The sequence below is a fragment of the Calonectris borealis genome, chromosome 12, assembly GCF_964195595.1.
Source record: "Calonectris borealis chromosome 12, bCalBor7.hap1.2, whole genome shotgun sequence".
NCBI classification, from domain to species: domain Eukaryota; kingdom Metazoa; phylum Chordata; class Aves; order Procellariiformes; family Procellariidae; genus Calonectris; species Calonectris borealis.
In genome coordinates this window covers 4651311-4679051 of record NC_134323.1, presented here as the reverse complement: position 1 = coordinate 4679051, position 27741 = coordinate 4651311, and positions in this window count along the sequence as shown.

Sequence of the window (27741 nt, the reverse complement as noted above, 5' to 3'; positions counted from 1 at the left end):
TTCAGTTTAAAGCCATTACCCCTCGTCCTATCACTACATGCCCTTGTAAAAAGTCCCTCTCCAGCTTTCTTGCAGTAAATGTGGGAGCATGGGATCTCTTTAAAAGATGAATGCAAGGACAGCACTGAGCTTGAGCAGGGGAGGCTATGAAACATGGATCCTCTTCAGCTCCACTTCCAAAGAGCTTCCAGGTGCTTTTTCTCTAAACCTCTTAGCAGGTTCAAAACCCCAGACTCAAGAGCAACGCTCAGCTGAGAGGCAATGAACGAATGTGCTCTTCAGGGCCGGTTCCTGTGGGTACTGGTTTCTTCAGCAGCTGCTCATCTAGGAGGTCCTGGCAAGGCTGGGGTGTCGAAAAGGCTCCACTACTGTAACTATTCCAGCAAAATTTGTTCTAGCAATTCTCATCTCCCAAAAGTATGTTTGGTGGTAGAGTATACAATGGTCCTCTAATTAAGCAAGCTATGCGAGGATAATTGCAGCTACAATTAGACTTTTGCCTAACAAGGTTTTGGCCAGCATAGAAATGGCATTAAAACCAAAACAGAAAACACATTTATAACTGGCATCGTCTTACCAGTATGGAGAGAGAAGGCTTTCAGAAAGAGGAAAAAGTGGATCTAGACTCCTATCTGCCTACTTCTCCCTCAGAGACAACCCAACTTTCGTTCCTGAGGATGAGCGGCAAACTTAAATGAACAAGATGTGCAGAGGGAAACAGAAAAAAGAGAACCGCACCTGCAGAGGGCAGCTGGAGACGTGAAAGGTACCTCAGAGATGGATCTCACTACCCTTGGAAAGCAGTCCTGGTATCTACACAGCACACTGCAGCGTTACGCAGATACCTGAGCGGGGTATTGGTGTGCCTCATTTGCTGCGCAGACGGCAACTTCTTCTGGTTCCCAAGCTGGCCCCGGGGTCCCTGCGCAGACCTGCGCCGCGTCGAACGCTGCCCAAAGCTTTTGTGCTGCTTGTTGCAAAGCAAGGCGCTGGGTTTGTGAACATCACACAGCTTGCACTGGGCGTTCTCTCTTTGACCCATCAGGAAACAAATTTTGGCTTTTGCTTATTAAACTGGAACACTGAAATGGGACACTATGGCAAAGGAAAAGAAAGCACTCTTCTTTCTTCACTGAAACAAAAAACTTCGGAATATTTTAGAAGAACACAAATTCCAGACAGTGACTTAAAGTGAATGTCATACTTAATCACTCATTCTTCAACAGGCACTGACTGTTGGGTTTTTTCAAATGCAGGTCAAAAATGATCTCTTTTTTTTTTAAGAGCTATCCCACAGATACAGGTGAATGGCATAAGAGGAAAGACAAGAAGAATTGTCCACGACCCACTTGAGCGCTAGCATGTTTCCAAATCACCCAGATAGTCATAAAATAACTTTCTTACAACATTTAAGTGTTTTTTCTCTCTTATTCAAAGGCACAATTTTTCCATAACAATGCAATGTTTCACTGTCCTGAACATTTACATGCCCCTGAAGTTCTAATACTGATGCAATAACTCCTTGGCATCAATAAAATATATTCCCCTTGTGAACTCCCGCTGTTTCCCTCATCATCGGTAAAAACTGAAAAGCCTTACAAAAATAATTATTTTGCTGCACACTGTTTTTCATTTTTGATAGAATCTTAACCGCAGACTTCTCTGAATGCACATCTAAGAAAAACCTTGTCATTATTTCCACTGACCTGAGTAATTAGGTAGGAGCCAGAACCCCCTGCCTCCCGATTGGCGAGATGTACTGCATAAAGCACACTTATCAAGTCTCCCCTCCAGCAGCCAAACAGCACAGGCTACGGAAAGCAGAATGAGAGAGAAGCGTTTGGAAAAGCGAGGGGCATAATCTAACAGACTGCAGCTAGAGCACCAAGGTGGGGACAAACGGCATAGGACGGCTCATGATGTGGCCCTCTGGAGAAGACTGACTCCAGCTGGTTCAAAGCGCATCATGTACCCCGGCTCTCCTTCTGTGTTCACCGTGGTCGCCTGCTGCTCGCGCTCCCTCGGGATTCCCTCTGAAAGGAGCAGTTTCCCCCACCCCAGATATTCACAGGGAAGTATCTGCTCCAGTCTCTGCACTCCTGGATCCGGCAGCTGTGGACTGTGGCCGGGGAGCACATCTGGCCTCTACTCCTCAATTTTTATGCTGGTGTTATGAAAATGACATTTACCTATTCCCTTTACAGGGCTGTGGAGGAGATCGATCAGGCAGCTTATACATCCTGCTTTCTATAATCTCCCAAACTAATTAGCTCCCAAACAGACACCATGCCGCCAGGCCAGATCCCTCCAGCTTCACCAGTAAGAACAGCAGGTGGGAGAATAGCTCCACACATGCACTCTGCTTGGCCCTCTTCTAAAACTGCTCGTGACACTAATTGATTGGTGCCAGTAGTGATGGTGGCTGAGACGCACACAACCCACAGGGAAGCTGTTCAAAGCTGTGGTAATGAGTAACCTATTGCTGCTTGAAAGCACAACGATGGGCTTTGAATTCTGCTACAATTACCTGGGCTAGCCAGACCGCTGTCCCCTCCCAGTGTTACAGAGATGAATCATATTTAACCTATTTGAATTTTATGCTAACGACCTGCGGGGAAAAAAAAAGAAGATAACTCACTTCAAACTACTTTGTGTTCGGCAGTATGGCAGAGGGACTTCAGAGAGCCTACCTGGGAGGAGGCAGGGTCGAGTCAGCACACAAACGTGCTCCAGGTTGTTGCCAGTGGGGGACCTGGAAATCCTGCTCTGCCAGCAGCGTTGCTCCGTGCACAAAAGCCTGTGCAGGCAGCGAGCCTCCCCGGCCCCCGGCAGCAGGGAATGTCAGGGCATACACACAAGCTTCCGATGTTCTGGCAACGTTAAGCCAAAAAAGCAACCCCTCGGGAGCCTTCCCTGAAAGCACCAGCTACAACCCTGAGACTACTCCAAACTGTGCTGAGGGCTGACTCCCAGCTGCCCCCAGCATCAGGGGAGAGGATAAAACCCACCGCCCTTCAGAGGTTATTGGGAATTTCCGAATCAAAGCGGTAAATTTAAAAAGCTGGGGAGACCAAATCAAATGGAAACAGTATCATGGGTGCAGCTCTTTTCTGGTCACTGCTGCTCATAATTTGCCATTACGCTCTGAGTTGATGCAGCTTTCAAAAACAAGACGTGGCTCTGTTGAATGATTTATGCAGCATGTGTTGCAGCAGACATTGACATTATAAAAAACTTCTCTGCAAACTAGCACAGCGATTAAAAGTAGAAACAAAAATATACAACATCAAATCTAGAAATGAGCCAGCCCACAAGTATCCTAAAATACACCTGCATCACTCTGGATACCACTCTGAAGTATTGCCATTCCAGGAATTACTGCATTTGGGAAGGAGAGGTCTGTGATCCTGGGAAGCTTTGCAAGACATGACATCACCAGAGCAGGAGAGAAGTTATATCGATTGCAGGAAAACATCAGTGTCTCAATTGCGGCAAATACCTCCATGCAGAAAGTGTTTGCATCTTTTCTTGCCCTGCCTTGGCAGAAGCTCAGCGTTAAACTAAACACCAATCGTAGCTGAAAAATTCCCTTGAAATGGCAGAGTCTACACTGAGTACTACGCTAGTAGATAGGGGCTCTACTTCAAGAGCATCCTAATTTGTTGCAAGAATGAAATAAATTGCTCACTTAATTCTACTGCCAGTTAATACAAAGAATTAATATTCACTGTAATAAGCCAACTGCTGCCTTGCTTCAGCCCCTGTGCACAAAGGAAGACAAGTCTGAGTCCTGGCCAAGTTCTCAATCTAGAGAACACACATACAATGTTGGGTCCTTCACGTTCCCCATACTCTGCAGATCTGTGCAAACACAGCCCATCAGAATAACTTAGCATGATGCTGAGGCAGTTCAAGCCATGGGGACTGTCAGGACCCATAGAGGGCTAGTCCAGAGCTGAGACATCCCACCTATGCTCATGTTCTCCCAAAAATGCATTTTCTGCTCCCACCAGAGCAGGTGACACAAGTCCTCTGCTACCTCACAGAAAACACCAATTCCTCCCTCACAGAGGAAGCTTCAGTTAGTACAGAGCCAGAGCTGTAAGCTACACTAAGCAGGTTACATCTGAGCTCAGCATGGTGCCGTTTGCTTCTGAATGCAATTCAACCCAGTGGCTTTCATCTACAAAGCCCTCCAGGTCCTCTTGGCTCTCAGAATCTGATCTGCTCGATAGCTGAGATCAGCGCCCGTACCGTTGCAATAAGCCACAGTACTTCTGTTAACAACACACAATAGCAACCTGGGGGACGGGCAACTGGAGGACAGCACGCAGAGTCTTAAGATCAGTTTTCTCACCGCACATTGCCCGGCCTTTTCTTGCAGCGAACATTGGTATGAAAGACCATGCACCTTGCCTAGGGTCATCTGGACAATTTAATGGGACTTTGACCTCCTGTCTCTGATGCAGCTACTGAAGTGCCCTTATAGATTGCATATTCTTGCTAATTGCTGCAAGCATTTTATATTTACTTCTTTGGATACCTAAAATGCTGCCAGAGGCTTGAAAATGCACTGTCAAAGTTACACATGTGCTATTAGATGGTAGCTGGAAACACATTTAGGTTTCACATCAGTTAAACCTTTACTTTAGGAATATTTAGATGTGCTACCCATCCTTGGAGCATTTAAAATGTTGACTCAAATAAGTGTATGAGATAATAAATACCGGTCTTTCTCTCCTGATAGGGCAGCAAAGACAACAAAGAGCAATTCTGTCAGAGAACCACTGCAAAAGCATGGGTACACTGGATGCACCGGGCAGCAAGAAATCTGGATCTTATTTTCTGCTCAGCGGATGTTCTGCTGATAGCAAAGCAGTGGGCAGCCATTTTACCAGCCAGTGCTTCTGTTTCCCCTTTTTTTGGCACTTTGAAATTAGGATTTTTCTCCCCTTTAGGTTACATTTTCCAGGGCAGGGACTCTTTCGCTCTACACCGGAGCTCAGTTCAAGACAGCACCAAATCCATTTGGGACCTTGCTGTACTACTGTAACACAAACCAGTCGGATTAGAAACAAAAAGTTTTGGGTTCTGAAAACACGTGTTTTTCAGACTTCAGAGTTTAGTCAGGCAGTAATAGTAAAGCTGTTGAATAGCGTGTTTAAGACTCAGATGGAAAACAGAAACTTCCACAACCACAAGTTATACAAGACAATACACATGACCCATTGAATGGTAAAATAGACTGTCTTTATCATGTTAATGATGATTCAGAAAAGCAGATGTTCCAGAACCCACCAAACATTTTATTTCCACTTCTATTCATTTGTACACAGCTTTAATGATGTCTCATATATTCTTGACTATTTTTTGTTTATCATTGTAGGTAGATTTAGGATTGGTACCTCTCTGGTTAAACAGCTCTGGGTTTGCTTCCCAGATGAGGAGCTTTAAGGAAAAAAAAAAATTCATTCTGGAAATAGCATCACAGCAGTGCTATCCGTAAGCATCCCCAGAATTATTCTGCCTGTTATTTAATTAGCTCAGACAAAGGTTGTAGAGTGCACAGAAATCTATCAAGGGATCTGCAGTAATATTTGGAGATAATTTCTTTTACTGCTTTATCATTAAAGTTTTATGTACTCTTGCAATTGATAGAAGCAATAAAACATTTCTGAAAAATATGGAAGAAGAAACAAAAAAGTAATATACATGAAATAAACCCTTCTCATCTTAAATTCCACTAGCGCTGCACCCACGGCATCATTTAACAGTTTGCTAGGTCTGGTGTACAGACTACACTTCACTGGATCATGACAAACTACTTAGATCTAAATACATTTCCTCTATTTATCCCAGCTGGAAAATCTAAATAGAACTGTTTGAGAGAGAGTGAATATATCACTCTTTAGCTTACAAAAACTGTATCTTCCTGCTTCTCAAGAGTTTCTCTGAACATGAACCTGGAATGTTACATAAGATAAATAAAAATATTTCAGTAAGATACATTGCAATTCAAGAAACAGTTATGGTTGTGATTATGTATGGGTAAAATTATCTCTTGAAATATTCCAGCATTATACACATTCGAAGTGACCTGAACAGAAATCTTGAGTATTGTAAAAAGCAAAGTTTGCTGTTTCTCAGCTGACACTCAAAGTCGAAGTCTTTCTGCAGGATCCTTCTGCAATCATCATAGTCAAAGAAAACCAAAAGAAGATGCATGATTTCAACAGTACCTCTTTCACTTCAAATTTGGTAGAAAACATCAAGGCATCCAGCACTGGGGTAGTTAAATGACTCATTTAATTTTAAAAATGAGTCTCTTCAGGGAAGAGATTGGCACTGGGTGAATGAGAAGTGAATCTGATCAGTAGGATCTTTATTTCCAGTTTAGCACACCCCAGAGAGAGCCCAGCTTAGTTCTTAGTTCCTAGGCTAAGTTCACAGCTAGTAAAGGCCCATCAACCCTTTTTTTACCCTTTGAATTGGATTTTATGTCATTAAAATACTATAAATATAGAACCCAGCTTGGCCTTTTTAAGGAGACATATGTCTTGATTCATTTTATTTTTAAGAATATAGTTGAGTGATAGTACATGCTAAGCTCAGCATCATCAAATGACATGCTGCTAAGCTGGTTAGGAAACTTTTGCCAGTAAGTTTAAAAGTAGTTCAATCAAATACTAACATCAGATACAGTAGCCACAAAGTACAAATGACAGAATGAGCAAATTTTGCTGTCCTGGGAAATCAAAAGATATTCTACAGCCACAGCAGGAAAAGCAGGAAAACTTAAACAGTGCATTACCATAATTAAGTCAACTACTTGTATATATGTGAGCAGCAATGTTGCATCAGCAATGTCATGATTTTGAAAGATAGTATGGACAGAATGAATCACTTGTCAAGACTTTTTAAACACAACATATTTGACAATAATCAGTGAATTCCCAGCATCAACAATCAGCAGCCTCAGTAACATTCAAGACTTTCTCATGCTTATTCCAATGCCAAGTCACCGATTGCAGCCAGCATCCCCACTCTCACATATAAATCAAACAAAGGCCAATATGTACATATACAGAGTGAGCCCTCCCCACCCTGCCTTGGACATCAATGCTACTTTTCTTACATCTTCCTACTTTTTTTTTTTTTAAACTAGAAGCCAGCTGTTGAAATCTGGACTCAATTCATCTAAAGTGTGAAAGATCATGTCAAGTGCAGGCAATGACTCACACCAGGAAGAAGGACACTTTGTGATTTCCCAACTATCTCATCAACTATGGTTTTAGGCAAATGACTAATGTTAGATATTGGATTATGTATTTTTGAAAGTGTGCCATAACCAAGCGTAGCTAGAAATTGAGCACACGGCTGAGTAAGGACATATGGAAAAGGTCTTTGTGCTCATTCTTTCTCGAAAAATCATAGCTGAAGAACATGGAAGAGAAAGAGACAATGCTTTTTCAGTGGAATCTCTTTGCATTTGGTAAAAAAAAACTTTATGACATCCAGAAATGGGTCTTGTAAGTGCTTTTGATTTCTTTTTAAAAGCCGCTTCAAGGAAAGAACATGAATCCATATGCAATAGAGCAGAAAAAGGAGAACTCACTTTTTGGCTATAGGTGCAATCTCTGCCGGAGAAGCCTGGTGATGAGGCCATTAGGAGGAGACCTGGGTTACTTTCCTGTTTCATCACTTTTCTGTTGTGTACAGCACAACCTGCACACAAGTTTTGTGTACAGCCTTAGGCAACTCCTTGTGCTCCCCTGTGCCTTTACTGCCATCTATATCTTGAGAATGATAGCACTTTACTTTGTCACAGAGATGTCACAAATCCATTAAAGACAGAGATGCATTGTTTACTGGAGCAATGGGTTTGCTGCAAGTACCTGAGTGAGGTAGCCAAAGAGATTCAGAGCGCTCTGTGGACATATTGCCACTGCAGTGACTTACAGTAACTTTAGGACAAAGAGTGACTTAATGGCTTCATCACTATCAGAAAATGAGAACACAGTTGAAGGATATGGAAATCTTTTTTCTGCAGTAACACCAGGGCTCTGTGGAAGAGAAAGTGAGCAGAGAGAGTCCAAAATAAAGCTATCCTGCTGCACAAGGTGATGTGGCCGAAATTTCTTCCATTTTCTATATAGGAAAATACAGAAAAGTTTGCCTAACTCAAAATATTACAGTTTACATCAAGAGACCATAGCCATATGGTAGGGCAATGGTCAACACAGGCAAAACAGATATCTAGAAGAGACTGGACAGCACCACCTTCCCGGAGTTCAGTTTTTGTTGTGCCTTGATGGAATATTTTAAGGTTCACTCAATTCACAGCAAAACACCTGAACTGACTCAGAGAGCTTGAGGCACTGCAATCATAGAATTTCGTGTTTTAAATTTGCAGTGAAGATAATTTAGCTTCTCCCCAGTTTTCAAGTGTTAATATCTATGTCCCAAAATAAAGCAGATACAAGAAACCAATGAAAACATTGGTATAGGAAAGCAGCAGTAAGGAGTTTACAAGTAAATAAAATAATCTTATCCCCGTGTATCTATGTGCTCTTGCATCTGTACTTTATTTATCTGTAACTCTTCACAATTGTAGGAAAAAATATGGGCTTTGTCTAGTTGGAGGGACTGGTTTATCTCTGCTCCTGACCCTTTAATTTGTCATCTAGCCAGCATCCTCTTGGTGAGAATGTTTCTGGCACTCCAAGGCTGCAGTTAACTTAATAAGGAATGTAAGCACAGTTAGATAAATTAATTTCAAGGTCAAGCACACTGACAATGGAAAATGGAGGCAAGTGGCAGGTAATAGAAGAAAATTCGCATGCATACTGATACACTGTTAAAGGCAGATGTTACTAGATAATTTAATCTCAAATGTAACTGATGTTTTCAGTTGCCCTTTTCCATTAAAAGAATTGTAGCAGATGCAAAAATCAAAGATTATTCAAAGAATTAAGATATGAAAAGCATGTTAGATCACTAAACTCCAATTAGTTAAATTAAATTGTATACCATTATCTACCTGTAGCTTTATTGGTAGCCAGCATTAGCACTCAGCTTGAGCAATAATAAAATTAGAGAATAACACTTTAATTGAATTGCACTTAAAAGGATCATGCTGACAAATGTGATTGTATCTGGCTGTAATGCACACCTTTTCCAACGATCATTAAATCCAATGAAATGAAAGTCACAGGATCTTGACAGCTCTGAAATAATCTGTGAACCATGCTGTATCTCGCAGTTCCTAATCAATTTAGAGAAGCCTCATTAAGGCTCTGCAGCTAAAGAACACTTAAAAATCAAAACAAATTACAACATGTTATGGATAACTAGCTAATCATATCGATACAACAAGGATGTATTGTGTTGCAACAATTCATTTCTTTTGTAAGAAGTGTTTGCCATGGATGATTTAGGAATTGTTATTCATAACTGCGATCAGCCAGCCCTAATGTCAGGTTTTTTCATCTTTGCTCATAATAAACATTTCTTATGCTGTGTCTTCACTGTATGCTAGATCTAATACTGGACTCTATGATTGCATGCCTGTTAATTATTTGTGTGTCTGTGTGTATATTTGTTTCTCTCCTTTGCTGTTTTTGCCTCTCTCTTGAGTATGCAGAAACAATGATGTGTGATTCTGGGAACAAATTAGACATTATCAGATACCCATGTGAATATTTCTTGGCAATTTTTGTTCCCCATGAGTAAGTACTTTGTTGCTGGATTATTTAACAGCCAATAACTCACCCTCACTCTCTCCTACCTTCGGTGGCTGTTTCCTTTTTATATGGCAGCTAATACAAAATAGTGTACCTTGATGTAACACTTACACATAAGCAATTTGAGCTGGGTAATTTAGCAGATTAATGAGACCAGCAAACAGGCATTTAAAACTGAGGCATATCTGTGGCACTCATTCTTGATCTACTTAGTCAACATGGACTTGGCCAGTCACCTTTCCCAGTGGACTCTTCCCAATCACATGATAAATCATTCTTACTCAAATATTTCTTTTTAAGGATTCCCCCTCAGCCTTAGTTGATAAAAGTTCCAGGCATCAGACAGAGTGCATGGAACCAGATACAAGCTCCTTTCCTCCAACATGGACATTATATTTAGTCACTTACTCTTGCTGTTGATTAATGTTCCTTTAGCTTTGAGCCTTTGAGGGATTGTTATAGTGTGACTTCTGCTCTCAACAAAGCATAAAATTGGATACAACACTAAAGAGCCACTATATAATACCATCCTGTTTTCTGTCCGTTGGACTGATTTGCATGGACCACTCCAGACCGACATGGGAACAGAGTTTAAAACGCAATAGTAGATTAAGACAGAATATGATACTGATGTTAAATACAATTTATAAAGCAGAGGTTAAGCTATCTGAAGAAATATGGCTTTAATAAATACATGCTGTTTCTTCTGTTCTCTTTCTGCGTGAAAAGCAGAGCAGGATTCCAGACAACATATGGATTTCTACACACTATTTAAAACAGTTTTTAATTCTTGCCCAAGGTATACAAAGTGGCTGTTACACATGGAACATACTCCTCAGCAAAGGCAATAGCAAGTCCATAAACATTTGAGAGGGGGTTAGAGATTTAAACATAAAGATAACAGATCCAATAACCAACCAGAGGTTTAACACCAATTAAAATTAATATTATTGGCATCATGGTAGTACCTGGAAGTCCAGTCACGCCAGAACCCTTTTGTACATGGCAGAAAACAGAAACAAAAGATGACTCAACCATTTCCCAATATTCTTCTCCAGGAGTGCAAGGAAGGTTTAGGCCATCAAAAAAACAAGCGCCTTTAGCCCTAAGGACCTGATCCAGCTCTGAGTGACTCCCGCTGCTGTAACCCCCTTCAGCATCGGGATGCATGCTTGCCTCTGTGCAGCATGGAGAAGATGAGCCCTTTCAATGAGTTAACTCAGCAGCTGAATGTGTGAGTTCGCCTGGGATACCCTTGAAAACCATTTTCTTGACCCCCACACCCCTGTGGCCAACATGCTGTACCTGCCCTGACCAGTTTCACTGCCTGACCTCCTCTGGCACAATGCACTACGCATACATTTCCATAACCCAGCAGACGTAGGGCTTTATCCTGCACTTACTCTTACTTTTGACAGCCACGACAAATACCATTAACTGCACCTGAATTATAGTCATGGCTCGGAGATTGGAATGGGAGGCTGTAAGTCTTTGCACCGTCTTGGACAAGTTCAGCTGGATGGGCGGTGCACAGCAGGGAGCTGTGTCCTTCCATCTCAGACTGTCAGCTCCGCCCCTGCAGAAGGTGCTTTAAAAGAGTGGCCAGTGGCCACTGGCAAAGAATGCACAGACTTACACTTAATTTTCACTTTTCCCAGGCGTAAGTGACTGGCACTGGATGCTAAATGGATGCAGGACTAGGAACACCCAACTTGAGTATCGCTCTTATAAAGGAAAGAAACCCTAAAGACAAAAATAGAAATTCTGGGAGGATAAACAGTTGTATGCAAACACCAGTAAGTTTCTCATTCTTTCAGAAGTCTCCAACCTCATCCTCTAGTGAGGCGTTGAAAGGCTAATGTTGTGGAAATAAATGTCTGTTTATAAACATCAGCACTCTAAAGAAATACAACAATCCACTGGAACCAGGACTCACTGGGACAAGAACTTGAGAAGCTACTTGAGACTGGGAGAAAAATGGGGAAAGCTCAGCAGCGTAAGGGAAGAAAACCTGACTGCTGTGTCAAGCATCCTGCTTCATTTTGCTATATGGAGCACTCTTTACATAACCCAGCAATTAATTAGAAACAACACACGTTTGTGGTTCCCCTTGAGGCAATGAAAAATAACTAATGTACATGTGCAATAACTTTCCTTTTAGCAAGAAATTTCATCAGGCTATTTCTGTTTTGAGCCAAAACACAGCGTGTGTGTCAGACGGCAATAGCTCTGAAAGTGGCGAGACTGGACCCAGTAACAAATGGATTTTGAATACTTTATAAACAGGAATCCTGTCAATATTTCGAGGCCTGTATTAGAGAGTGAATGATGGCTAGGTCTGCCAGAAAATATATTAAGAAAAAAAGCGGATGGGCCTCTGGGATATTCTGTCACCCGGGTCCCTGTTATCACCAACTTAGTGCCACGCACGCACCCCCCACGGGCCCTTCTCTGCCTGAAGCTGATGACAGTAACTTCGAGTTTCTTCAGATTCAGTGGGGAGCCCACAACCACGGGCAGCACTAGGGCTGCTGAGAGGCTGTATAATGCCTCCCTCCAAAGGAGAGCTGTCCCTGCCGAAGGCTTTTCTGTCCTTTTCAGGTGTTTATGTCCCACGGAATTAGCAGCTGTTCAGCAGACAACCCTGCAATACATGACCCAGGCAGGATTCAGCAGATGCACACGGTATCTCTTGACACGTACAATTTTGATTCACAAAAGGCTGAGTTACGATGTCTGCTACTCCTTGACTGCCAGACAGTGCCAGTTCTAAGCACGAAGTCTAAACATAAATCAAAACTTAGGTAAGCAGTATTGCCAAACACAAATTTTCAAAAGCCTTACATAATAATAAGCAAAAAGAAAGGTATTTCACATTTATTTCTGCATTCTCACTGATTGCTTCTGTAAAAGCCCTTAGTGTTCACCCTAACCACAATCTGAAATCTCTCTGCAACCACAAGGTCCAAGAACTTTGTTTTGTAAATGAAAGGAGAGACGATTGCATTTTCACGTATTTCCAGAAATAAAAGTACTAAGAAAACCACCAAATATTCGCAGATACCCGGTAAGATCACCACAGCTGGCAATGCTGAAAAATTATAGAGTTGCAATGTAAGCTAGGCCTCGGCTCTGGGCTTGCCTCTGGCTGACCTTGCGAGTTTATGTCTCAGGAAAATCAGCCTAATACGAGTCATGCGTATCAGGAGATGGGCTGTGTGCTCTCCATACATGCCAGTGTGGGACACAGACAGTGCTAGATGTCATTTTAAGCTCAAATCCATTCGTAACACCCATAGCTTAGTCCAGAACTGCTCCTAACTGTTTACAACTTTTCTCTGAAAAAAACCTTCCCTACAAAGGGGTTAAAAATGTCTGTCTGTGAAATATAATCATATACATTTTTCATTTTCCACAATTTCCTTCTCTCTCTCTCCCAACTCATTTTCAACTTATTCCATCTCACACCCATTCTCAGCACCCAATCACCATCCCTCTGAAGCTACTGTCCTGCTTAAATGATGCTGGAACAATGTTAACAAGATTTTTTTATTATTATTATCAGATTACAGTTCACATGTGAATCAAAATTGCGTTAAGGGTCTGATCCTGCCACCCTTGCAATCAGTTGTGGTTTCATTCAATGAAACCAAAAGGTCTTGCTCTCAGTGAGCCGTAACTCCAGGTCTAGTGACCATTTATTATTCATAAGTACAGTCTGGGACAGACTGATAAATGACCCCTAACCATCCCGCTCAATTTCACAAGGGGAAAGAACCAGAATGGACTGATTAATGGCTCCAGCAATCTCAAGTCTTGCCAACCTTACCTTTACAGGGATAGGGAGATGCCTGATGGGTATAATGTTTATATTACAAAGCAATTATCTCTGTAATATGGATTGTCTCAGGACACATTCACTCCAGTTCAATGTAGTGGGGCTGTGGAAGACGTTATCCGACATAGCATGTAAAATTGATAGATGGAGGTTTGTACTGTCCAGTTTGCTTACAAAATGCAAGTAGAGACGATCTGAATGACAAACTTTGCACCAGTCAGGGCACAGGCAGCCTTTGCCGCAGAGGGCTGGGCCCAAAGGCAATTCATGTTCCTTTGACTTAAGGGGGGGTTGTGTTAAAGCAGCAAGAAATGGTGAGATTGTTGGCCAGGATGTGAGAAGACCTGCTTAAAACTTACAAAGAAGTAAGTAGCCCGAAATAACTGGATCATCCATACCTTAGTTAGCCAGTAAAACCCTGGATCCAGAGCGCACCTATCTGTCTGGGTAGCCAATGAAATGTCCTGAATGAGGTTGAAGGAATTCAATAAAGTCACAAAATTACTAGTGAGAGGGCATAACTCAAAAAGACACGAATGCAGAAGTCAATGACTATGAAAAGCCTCCAGGGACTCAAATAGGCTGCAAAGAGGAGATTACTAAATTCAGTAAAAGAGGAGGAAAGCAAAGAGAAAGAAGCTCTGCTCTGCAGAGGACAGCAAAGCACTACTGTTGGGAACATGCAAAGAGGAAAGATAGCACTGAACGAAAAGCAGGAGCTGAAACACCCCATCAGATGCTTGGCTGCAGGAGAAAAGCCATTATAATTTGGCAGTATCTGGGTAGCGATACAGGGCAGTGTCAGCTTTCAGCACAGACGAAATGGTGTTCCAGCACAGCACAGCTGGGTGACCACTGCCCTGCTTCTCACCATGGGCTGTGGGGTGGGTGTCTGCAGGGAGGGGGCAGCCTTCCCTCTCGAAACTTTCCTATTCATTTTGCCTGTGTTACCTGAAAACCTTTCAGCTGGCTCTGAAAAGGGGGAGATGGTGCCTACAGGATGTTCTCTCAATGGGGAGTGGGGAATGGCAGTCCAGCTGCATATGGCATTTATACCCCAGCTCCCCGAGAGCCGCCCTCCCACGCTTGTTCCCATCCTTCTCACTGCTCGGGTAATGAGAGTGAAGCAGATAACAGCGGTGACCTATTTTCAGCCCTCCTTCTTCAAGGAAGCTGTCTCATCAAAAGCTCTCCATGAGCCCAGTTCAGCCTCAGAAATCCAAACAAAGCAGAAATGTAAGATGCCAAACAGTGGGCAGGTTGCTCTGAACATCTGCGAGTGGTCGACAGGTACCCGAGTGAACTGGGCCCATTAAGAGATGTAGGAAACGGGACACTAATTTCACAGCCCGTCTCGGGAAATCCTGCAGGAAGAAACTGCTTCTCCTCCTGCAGGCAGACCCCCGCAGACACAAAGAGCACTTCACCCTCCAAGAGCTCCATGCTGGACTGAGATCTAACACAACAGAAGTTGCAGCAAAGCAGGTCATTTAAGAATTGCAGCAAACCTGGTCAAAATGAATAGTTCTGGATTTATGGCAGAGAATCAGTGATAGTAAACCAAAGAGGAGAGGTAGAATAATAAAAACAGAACATTCAGCAAAAAACCCAAATGCACTTTTAAGTGATCTCAGCTGCAACAACTAACACACACCAGCTGTTACAAGGTGCAAACTGAAAGTCTTGGGCAGACCAACAACTTGACCAGTTCTATTCAATTATGAACAGGGCTGCACCTAAGATGTGTGCCAGTAGATGGTGTGCTTATTTTAACCAAATAGTTACCTGAACATAGCTAGAGCTCCCTTTAGCACTGCTGCTTTGTTTTGAGCCCATATTGCTTGCTGAACATGCTTCGATTTTACCCTCTGAAGTTTTCCCTCCTCCTATCTTATCCCCTTGTGAAATGTCACAGAGAGGATCACTCTGACCAACATGATACGAACATTTGGATCATTGAGTGTAATATGCTATCCATATTCGCACTTCAAAGCATTGTGCTTTTGCAGTTAAATATAATCCCATGCCATCTTTTGTAAGATGAGCAATAGAAATACCAGGATCTTTCCTCATATGCTGGCACAATACATCAGCTCCAGGTTTACCTCTGCTGGTTTATCCAAGTCCTGATTTACCTTAACAAATGTCCATGCCCCTAAGACCAAGTGAAAGCAGCTGGAAGCCTATGGATTTCAATGTCCTCCTGACATGCAGCACTGTTTCAGAGACATCTTGGCTCAGGCTCCAGTTCTTGCTTGTTTTCACAGTAGATTTCAAAAATTTGTGAGACATCATTTCATTCGCTTTTATCTTACGATAGCTTGTTCAGCCCCCTTCACAATTAGACTCTGACATTTTTATGGCTCAAAGTGGCTGCATTTTTTTTTTTAAAGTAGGTCATGTGAAACATGAATGCATTGCATCAACACATCAAGAAGGCTTGGTGTATCTGAGTTCAGGCGCTCGGCATTTGATACCACTACTCTGCATGCTATCCAGCCATCACACCCACTGGTGAGCCCCCAGCTCACCTAGCGCTTCTTCAGAGAGAGATGGAGGGAAAAGGATTCTTTCTCAGAATAATTGGCCATTTATGGGAAGGGGCAACAAGGAGGAGCCAAGAACCAGGAACTCTAGATCTCCTCACCCATGACTGCTGCATGTCACAACCTGACATATCTCCCACCTGACAGCCACAATAGGTCCAAAACGTTTCTCCAGACAGGCAAGGTACCAAATGATGGAGCTACTGACAATATATCCATTTTCTTCTCCTCTATCAGAAAAGAACAGCCTACTTACTTCTTCGAATCAAGTATTAGTATGACTGATGCACATCTTAAAGCCCAGCCTTCAAAGTTGATTGGTGACCCATGAGAAAAGAAGGTATGTGATTAATTCTGTAAGATAGTTCATCAACTGATTGCATAAAATGCCCAAGAAGTAGCAGCACAAAACTTGAAAGCTAAGGAACATGCTCCTGCAATGCACATTCAGAACTTCAAAACACACATACTTGTTGGACTTAAAGGACCAACAACAAAATTATATGCCAGAGCACTGAACTACTTGACTCACAAACAATTAAAGCATTCTTTCAGCATAAATTATATTACGTAGGGTTATTTTTCTCAGGCAGTAGATACAACAAAGTGGATATACTCACAGGAGTTGTATCAAATTGTTAGATTTCTTTTCCTGTAAGTTTTGGTCAGTCTAATTCCCTGAACTTAGGGAGATATGGGCTGGACCCCCAAACTGAACTCAACTAGATCTGCCAAACTGATGCTAGAGACAATTTATTCTTTGGGGCAGCAGGGGACTTCATCTCATAAAAAGTGGCATTGGGTTGTATGGTTTTGGGTTTCCTGAATTCAGCATATGGTAATTCCCACCCATACTATTTTGGATGGGAAGGAAAGGTGCCCATGGACAACAAACCCTCTCTTATTTCAGATCTACCTCTCCTCCTCTAGCCTTTTTGCAAAAGAATTACAATTGCACTCATATATTTCAAGATTGGTGTCATTCAGTTTCTGAATCAGTTTGGAAAGTCCTATATTTAAGAGGCATTAAGTCTGTTGTGAATTTATGGCTAACTGATCATACTCTTAAATGAAACAGCACTCAAGATTTAGTACTAACAGCTCCATAACTTCCCCTTTGCTTCTAAATGCACAAACCAATTTTTCCTAACATGGTGTCCAACACGATTCTTACACTTGCAACTCTCTTAGCAGCAGTCGGTCAGGACAGACTCCGATTTGCACTCAATTTTCTAATCGCCTGCATTGTATTAGGGTTTCACGTTTACCTGAATCGGGTGAAAGAAACAACTCTAAGGCTGCTCTATAGAGTAACAGTTCCAACATGTGCATAGACATGGGATTGCACTGCGGGCGTGTTGTCTTTATCTTACAGCTGGTTTCAGTCCCAAAGGCAGCAAGACTTGAAGGAGTTTGTTCACATCTGGTTACAAAAGATCTTATAAACATGCCTGATGTGACTCAGGGTTAAAAGGGTATCTATCCTGGATCTTAGAGTCTTCTTCAAGTAGGTTTCTCATTCTGTTTACTCTCAAGCAACATTTTTGAATCAGGTGTAGCAACAAGCAGAATAAAATAGCCTCGGGATCTAGCCCTTAATGCCCACTTAGCGCACACTGACACTCAGCTGCAATTATTTTCCTAACTTGAGATACAAAATGTCCTGTCTGCCAAGAACAGCCCAGCACAGTTATGCCTGTCTTTGCTTGATGCAGAATGATTTTCCACTGTAGATTCATTGTCATTGAATTCAGTCACGGGAATATTAACATTTTCACACATGTGGGAACTCATCTTGTGAATGCAAAGCTCATTTATTACAGTGATTTCTTCAGAGGCTGTAGCACGCTCATTTTATAGAGGTTTATAATAAGGACAGATTCTGAACTGGCGAAAGCATGCAAGTTTACCTGAAATCTGAAGTTTACAGCCAAAATTGTTTATTGCTGGTAATTAGTGGGGTTTTTTCCTCCCCCCCCTCTTCCTTTTTCTCTGGTGGCTTGAGTAATTTAAAATATAATGTAATAAGGGAAGCTTGGGGACTTTGTAGCAGAGTGGCTTTTGATTGCTTACTCACTAATTACTCTGGTAAGATTGAGCAATTTAAAGAGAAGGGGCATCTCCAAAGCCACACTGCAAAATGTATTAACACCTTTGAATGATGCTTGGACTATTGCACTAAAGCCTAAGGAAAGAACCGACTACACTCTCTCCCCCTGTATAGCAGAACGGAACATAATTTAGACATAAATGTTAACTTAATAATGCTATGCAATTATTGCAGCATCATAATTAGAGCACATTTTTGTTTTGGAACATAACATTAGCATGCTTAGAAAATGCAAACCATTCATGTTTGTGAAACGCTCACCCAGTTAACACTGCTAGCTTTAATTCTGAGCACAGAAACGTATGAGGAGTTTTGGTCAGATATTCACAAATCTGTGCAACAAGAGAAAATGAAAAGAAATTAGCTGCAGTTTTAAACACATATTTGTAAATTCTTTTCCTTAAAACATCAACAACTAATTATCTGGGTCAGCAGAAGAGGGAGCTACATTTTTATTAAGAAGTTTAATAACACAGCAGCTCCTTTCACAGATGTCATAGCTATGGTTGGTGTTAAAATAAATAATAATAAAAAAGAACTCTCATTTTATTGAATTAGTAAGAGATGGTCTCCCTGGTGGTTGAAAAGAGAAAGCCCAGTAAAATGCTACTTTAGTGTTTCCTGGAAATGTGATGAATTTAAAGTTTCAAATAAAGCAAATGTACCAATTCAAATAAATTGATCTTTTTCACCAAGTGAAAGATGATATTAAAGATACAATTCTCTTGAGTTTTATACCTACGCTGTCATTGATATAACTGCAAAGAAATGTTATAATTTGGCTTAATTCTTCTACATGAAAAATCAAACCCTATGTATATTTGAGTATCCTCTTAATTAAGTTTATTTTAAACATTGTAATCTCACTCTTCTTTGCAAGAACAAAGCATTTGACTGCATCTTTTAACTTACATTTTAAAGCTAGAGGGCCAGGTTTCCTGCTCAGTGAAAGCGGTGCCTTTTCCCTGAAGTAGCTGTATACGCCTCAGCACAGATTAGGAATGAAGTCGAGCACCCAGGGTAGAAAAGATGGACTGCTCAAAACTGGTTTCCCATACACCACACAATACCTGTATCCTGCTGCTAATAAATACAGAGGAGTGCTCGTATTGTGGACAGGAAGAAATCACAGCTGAAAAATTAGCCTGCAGTAGGAACATGTGAACAGGTAGCTAAGAGCACACTCAGGCTCTGACTGGGCAGTGGGTTACGCTGTGCAGCAAGAGAGGAGTAACCTACCTCATACCTACACAAGACAACCGCAGGGTAAGAGCATGCATTTCTAGTTCACATGCATATGAGTTTTGGGGAGGGAAAGGAGGATAAAGACCTTTAAAGTTTAAAGCAAACACAAGTACTGACAGCAGCAACAAGAAATATCATTGTTGGCTCCATCATTGTAGAACAAAGATTTAAAACGTGAAACACATCCAAACTAGTGGCTGGGAAGTTAAACACCAGAAATTCCTAATCTATCCAGACAGACTCACTATTTTCAAGCAAATCTCATGATTTCTGAATGTCTGAAATTCACACAGCTGAAGTGGAAATAAGAAAAAAGACCCTATAGGTGCCAATATGGGTCTTCAAGCTCTTGAAAACATAATAAAGGAAAAGCGGATCTACAGTTTGTCCTCCAAATATGCGTCAGGTACGTACAATGTGGCAAAACTACACGCTGAAGGGTTAATTTGACCCTGAAAAATCATGTGTCCATCATCTCTCTGTGCACGCAGTGAATGAAATTCAACCCTACTCAGTCCAAGGATCTATGCACAAGGGTCATATTTTCTTGTAAACTCCAGCAGATGAGTAGACACATCTGCAGAGGGCTCTGCCAGTCAGAAGCCTGCAGCCCAGATCCACAGATTAGGGGATAAATGATGCCCAGTCAGAATATCTGACCTCTATAGAAAAAGTGTGATTTTTTTTTTTTTCCTCCAGACAGTCATCAACATGTGATCAGCATATTATCCAGGGCCAGATGATCTGGTTTGCAGACATAGGCCAATACAAGTACAGGCACCCCGAGCTGCCTGTCTGCAAAACACCCAAGCGGCCCTGCACGGAGGCGGTGGGCTGCCCGTGGCCCGCACTCGCCCCTGCCAGCCCCACGCTTTCGGTGCAATACCTGAGGCGCCTCTGTCCCCCTTTGCAAGGGGCTTGTATGCACAGACACCACACTGTCTTCAAGCTCTGCAACTCCAGCTTCAAGCTGGACTGGGGCACGCACGAGGTGCTGCACCCGAGATAAGAGCCCTTTTGCAAACAGCTGCACCAGGGAGCAGTGCAGGAGCCAGCTGTATCAGTGTTACCAGGGACTTTCCATTATCTGAAGTGTTCCAGCTCCACTTTACCTCATAAAACAAAGCTGGCTGAGTTGCTAACCCTCAGCATTGAAAAACCATAAAGCAGGAGTCACACACATAAATCGCACCTAAATGCCTTCTGGGTTTTGAGCCTTTAAAGTCCATGTTTTCAGGCTCTTCTCCATAACCATAAGAACTAAAACCTCTCTTTCTTCATGAAAATTGAGATACTTTCCTTACCATTGGAATCTACATGCTAGAACTTTAAGCAAATAATGCAAGACTGGAGATGAACTCTTGAAGGTTGACGACGCTGTGCTGGTTGTGCACCGGTTTCTGGCCATCTGCGGGAGAGACCAGATGTGAAGCCCCATGATGTCCTTTGAGGCGCAGACCTGAGGTCCCTTTTATGCTGGAGTTTGTGCGCACCACCAAAAGTACGGCAGTCTGAACTTTGCATCTCCACATGACACCCAGCACTAGCCCGGAGGGTCTAGTCTGGAGGTCAGCCAAGCTTTGACACAGATCCCTCTATGAAGCATATCGCGGTTATTTTGTCTACCCTACACTCATCTTGTTCTCATGCAATTGAGCAAAACCCTCCCACTATACCGAATTTAAAATGGCTCTGTAATGGGAGCCTGTAATTTATCAAAAGGTCCAATTAGGAACTCCTCATTGTTACCCTGTGAAGCCATCCCTTCAGAGAGTCAAGAAACATATCCCACAATGTATGAGGCTCTAACACGTGTAAGCAAATGGTCATCTTTTGGGTATGCATCTGGGTCATTATATAAACAAAGCACAAGCAACACAATGGGGCCAATGCCTTATTGTCTATGGGATACTTTTAGGCAAATATTTCAGCTGCAGATGGTAAATACAGCTTCAAAGCATAATGATAGCTAACTGTGAAATAGCTGAGTCAGGTGCATTTACTAAAGTGTGGTGAGCCAAACACTAATTACAGTGCGGTTGCACCAAGATTAGTGTTACATCTGACATATTTTAAAAGTAGGCTTAAACCAGTGCCAAATGAATTCGATGAACCTCCATGAGCTTCATCCATAGGCATTTTATTGCGGCTAAAGAAGAAAGCAGCAAGAGATACAGCACATGTTAGAAGATCTTCTCATTTCTGAGAATCAGCACCAAGTTTTCCTGGAGCTCTGACTAACTGGCTGAAAAGTTTAGTCACTCACAGGTGTTTTGCTGCCATCTGTCAACAGCTGATTATTGCAAACCTGTTTACTCAGTCTAGCGCTGTGAGAGAGAACTTGCTATCTTTGCTCAATCTCTTTATACAGCTCCCGACCATCTTCCCCCAGAACCAAACCGCCCCAGGGCTTTGGGAAATTGCAATCCACATCCCTAGATGAGCTTCACAGCTGGCCCCTACCTCTATGAAGTTCCCGAACTTCAATTCTGGCTCAGAGTCCTGAATTTGGAGACTTAATTATAGCAGTGTCATTCAGAGGAAAATCTTCACAGGCTGGGGTATTGCCATTACTTGCCAGATGCATCCACACCCTGGTACTGATTACATGCATTACTGACCTCAGCTGAACCATGAGAACAATAAGGCTAGCCCTGGTCAGGAATCTTTCTGACAAAACCTGGTTTCACTAGAAGAGGCAGATGAGAATCTAACGTATTTCACAGACACTTGCTGCATGCGCTGAGCTCCAGACAAATCACCAGCAGGCTCCAGCTGCGCCGGCTCGGCAGAGCCCTCCCTGCCCGCTGCCTGGCAGCTCTCAGCAGATGACCAAGAAACCCGAGTGTCCAAGATCCATCAGCCTATGGAAGAAGCCATGCTCTGCCGGCTGCCTCGAGGCCAGGCTCAGCATGGAAGCTAATTGCTGCTTGCATTGGAAGAGAACTTCAGCACACATCGAAGGGCTTTGCAGAATACAGGAGCAGGTCCAGAGCCCTAGAGTTTGCAGCAGAACGTGGGTCTCTGCATGGCCTCCTGCTGCCATGGACGGAGTTGGACACTAAATGTTTTACTTACACTTGTAGATACAGAACACTTGAAAATCTTCCCCAGCAGATTGCTAACCAGGCCTTAAAGATGCAGCCTACTATGTCTGACCATCACCACTGGATTTTTCTTTTTCTAATGTGAGCAAGATTTTATTAAATACATATTTATAAGTTTTTATTTATAAATATTTATAAATATAAATCGTTGTACAGGAGCACCTCTAATTACTAGTAGCATCTTTTTATCCACAACCTTCACACAGGGCGTTCAGCCTTTTCCTCCTAAGTACAGGCACCACAGGGTTTGTTTCATTCTGACTATGTCTCTTTAGGTAGAGAAATTCTAATCTTGCTCAACAAGCATTTTGCAGAGTGAATGGGGTGATATGCTGGCCATCAGTCCTGTCAGAAGATATACATGCTAAACCTAAAAGTTTCCAGGCTTTTGGGCTCTCTGCCTCCCTGAATCACCTTCCTCATCAACAGCACTGAAATAAGTTAGCCATGAAGGAATAAAAAGCAGGAAAACGCTTGACATCAAATCGTCCCAGTGTTAGAAACCAAGGTTCAGCATCACTGCACCTTCCCTTACAGCACTATCCCATTAGGAATACTTTCATTTGATTAGACTGATCCATTGGCTCCTAGTCCATATTACTTAACCCTCAAACCATTATGCCCTATTGAAAATAATTGGTAATGACAGTTTCGGGTTTAATATTTAATACAGTGGTTAAATGGAGTTGTACTGTTTGTGGTTATAGTTTCCATTGACTAATAAGCAAGTCGAGAGCAAAACGCATTTTTCTTCAGCTGTTACATTAGCAGAAAGCTAAACACCACGTTACTCATAATAGCCTTAAACATTTTCAGAGAAATGGCTCCCAAAGCCAAGTCAAATATTACATTGATTTGTGGTTTACTTGTTTTCCTTTTTATTACTGGAGGACTGTCTTTTTAATAGCTTTAAGGAATGCTGCAAGGTGGATGGATGGACTGAAAGGCATTTCTTTGCATGTCAGGCCAACTTTCAAACACCCCTTCACACAGCGCCTTGTGCACGGGTTCCTCCCTGCCTGTGCAGCTGCAGGGGCAGGGTGCAGAGTCCCCCGACTCCCGCTGCCCATTCCCACAGCAGCTCCTCTTGCCCTCGGCCGTGCCAGCACCACCCTCCGTGGGGCTTTGCTGCATGCCAGTGACCTGGGCTGTGTTAGAAAAACCTGCAAGGAAAAGGAGATGGGACCTTCCTCATCCAAAGCTGCCATATTGTGACACTACCATCTCAGAGGAGAAGCCTTCTGCACATTGCTGCCTTTTCTGCATGACAACGGAAGAGGAAGGTTGTGGAAGAGCAGGAGTTGAGTGGCTGTGAGATATCTTAAAGTAATGACAAACATATGGAGGTTTGTCCTGCAAGGGCTCACCCACCTGTACAAATTTTGGGTCAGGTTACCTGGTGTCTCGCCAGTAGCTTCAAAAGAGCTTTATTTATTTACTCTAGCCAAGAATTTGGTGCTCTATTTTTTAATCTGCCCACATCTTTCACCTCCTCCTGTAGCGCTTGTTCTCCCAGGGCTTTTTTTGCCATTAACACTCCCAGTTCTGGATGATTACTACATTAACAGGGATTCCAGCTGAGGGTGGGGCTCACTCCCAGCAAATTAGTCAGCGTGGATCTCCACTCCCCCATGGCTTGGTTCCCACCAGTATCTGAGCAGGCTTGTACATACTGCAACCACTGCTGTGATTTACTGGAAAGAGACACCCCCTCATGTGTCACTCATAAGCTGAGCGGATGAGACAGAAATGACACCCAAGTACCTGAATTACAGAAAGAAAACTGACATTCACTAAGCACATTCTGTATTTTACCAGTGCCAGATGCTGCTTCTGCAAACCTTTCCTGCTTGCTCCTATGAGCCAAGTTTTTGTATGTTACCATGAACACATAAGACTCTAAAGACTGTAGATACAATCAGAAGTACACACCAAGGATGAGATCCTTCGAAGAGTTGAGTACCTCCCCAGAAGCACTACCTACCTGTCTCTATAATTTTATTTGGGGCCTATAATGTACTCAGCCTCAGACTCTGAAGTCTTAGAAAAGGATTTGCCAGGACCAACAAATTAGTATTGGAATTTGGTCTTATAAATTCTTCACCACACTGAGACAGAGTGGATTTGAGAAGGCCCACAGCAGCACGCATCCTTCCAGAGATGAGGCTCCTAATTCCATAGGTCACACTTGAACTGAACCTCAGATATACTGAGAAATAACTCACACCACTTAAAACGCAACTGTCCCTTATCCAACCTCTACTATAAGAGTACATTCAGATGAACTTCCTGAACTAGACGGTCAAGCAAGGTTAGCTTCACAGATCCCAAGGTGGGAAAGTGATTTTCTATCATTGAAACTTCTGAGGCTGCACATTAAAACAGAAAGATCAATTTACCAAAAAGGGAAATAAGATTGCTGGGTGGACCCGATGCTTAAAATGGACTTAGCATTGTTTTTGAACTTATTTAGAAGCATGATGGAGAAACACAGCTTTGTTTCCATTTATAAATGTCCAGAATGACAACCTGAATTTAGGACTTGACAAATGCCAGGCTGACCTAATTGGTAACAGAAGGACCATATTCTTAGCTGAAACATAGGTACTCCATGGCCAGCAGTGAGGCAACCTGCCCCAGCTGACCGCAAAGCTGGCTGGAGAAAACCAAGATGGAGAAATGACTTATTAGGTTCCTTTGGTATTCATCTGGGCCATGATTCTCCCATATATACCTGTACCTAACCAGTGATGTCCACAGACTCACATTAGAGTAGCATTTTGGATTTATTTTGCCCTGATGTCAAACAATGAATAGCCCTACCTAGAGTTTTCAAGAAGGAAAATAAACAATAGACATTTGAGACTATTCCTTCAGTATCAAACATACTTATTGTAGATTGAGATGGTTTAATCATCAATTCCCAATAGATTTCTTCTAAATTTCTTCTAGTTGGACATAGAGCTGTGTAACGCCCGTGCAGGGGTTGAAAGAGAAAACACAATGTGAGAAGCCACCAACATTTCTCTTTCAGAACTGTTCAGACAGCAGCTGCAGTTGCTTCCCTGAATTTTGCTGGAAAATGAGGTTTCTCACTGTCAAGTCCCCCAAGGGAGCCCGGTGAGGGGCTGAGGCTGCACTCCTCTAGACCAAATCTGGGCTTCTGGTGGAAAGCCCTGCTCCTGCTGCTCCGTTTGCTATCAGCACCTGTGATAACGCAAGCGCTTCCGTGTGACGAAGCACAGTGGCAGCAGCAGGGATGACCGGCTCCTCTTCAGCCAGGCCCAGTTTCTCCATGTTTGCTGGAGAGCTTCAGAAAGCTGTATGCAGTTAGGGACTTGCTTCTTAAGAATTCCCCCAACACAAAGCCATGTAAAATAGATCCAGTCAGGGATTGAAATCATTACTAAGTATAAATTCTAATATCTTTCATTTTTACCTATTCACGGAGGGAAATGCACCTTGTGCACCATACAAATCCAATTTAAGCTCTGAGAATAGGCTCTAAGTAGGACTTAAGTAGCGCAGAGGCCGTTAGGCTGACCCTCTACACTGGGGTTAACGTCATCCAAAAGCTTTTCCAAGAGATAGGGAAACAATCTTTCATGTACAAAGTGCTTGAGGAAACCAAGAAACAGCAAAAGAATCTGCCTGCTTTGAAAGCTTTGTATCTCACCTCTACACTCAATAGAGAGATGTGTTGTGTTGACGTACTGTAGATTATACCTTAGCCAAACGGTGAAGTTAAAAGGAAACAGGATCCCTTGACACTGTTTTAGACAACCCATAATACAGCACTATCATTAAACGACGTTTACAAAAGGCTTCTATTTACATGTCTGCAGAAAAATAGAACAGGGAGCAGGATGCTGATTGCAGTGTAAATGTTAACTGAGGGACTGAATGGCACTCGCAGGGGGTGCGGAAAACCTAGTGCAAACAAAAAGAGGAGAAAACGGTCTCACTAACCCAAGCAGCCCTGCATCCCGACAGCAGACTGGCTTTCGGTGGAAACAGAACAGCCCTTACTATTGAACAACTCAGTCATGCTACAGGAATGGAGGGCAGGATCAGGATTCATGGGAGATATCTGGCAATTTAAAAGATGGCTGTGAAAAGGTAGCTCTATGCTGAAAGAACAAGAGACAGGCCTAAACATAACTCAGCCTCTGCTGGCCACTTTCAGAAAAGGTCTCTAGAATTGGTGGTCAGAAGTTAAAAGAAGGCAATGCACATCTGTATCTTGGGAATGAAATGTTGTTTTCATGGCAAAACCTCACTCTGTCGTTCAAACCTGGGCCATTATATGTTTGTGAAAGTCCACCGAGTTCACATTGGAAAGGTGGGGCTTGACTATGGGCAAGTGAATCCACATCCATTTGCTTCTGGAGTAGTTGGGAATTGGGAAGGGGGCAAGAAATCCCAATTCTAGACAATTTTTGGACAAAGAAGAAGAAAATACCTTTCGGCAGGAGACAGATGAATTTAGTTGCTTATTAATTGCTTTTAATTTCAATAACAAAAACTGCAAAAGGAACAAACCCTCAGAATAGTATTGGTGACGGGATATGACCTGCAAGGATCAGGACACCAAGCTTAGATTATTTACAGACCTGGGTTATTTTGGGCAGTGCTGTGTCCTTATTTTCTCTTACTTCCGAAAACATTTCCAACAAGGCTGTGTATAAGGACCCCTGTAGACATGAATGCTATTTGTGACTTTGCTGTTTGTAACCAACTGGTTTCACCCACACACTCAAATAACCCTAAAATGACCTCCATTCATGACTAATCTAGGGCTGAATTGAAAGTGGTGCCTTTGAGGAGAAAGCTCTGCATTGCCCAGAAACAGCAAGTACCAACCTGTGCTTCCCCACTGCAGTCAGTAGAGCCAGGCCACTTACAACCACCGTAGCTCTTGCCCCCTATTTATTACATGGAAGTCTGTAATGCCAGGGTTTGTACTTCACCCAAGATTTACTAGAATTTTGCAAGTTTAGACATCACTCTGAGAGGCCGAATTCAATGTTTTATTCTATTATGTAGCTATTACCCAGCCCTGCAAAGAGCTGCTGCAAACAGCTTTCCTCAGAGGAGCCCTTCCCTGCAAGGCCTTTGCCTCATAGATGTGCTGTGTCACACAGGCTCTAGC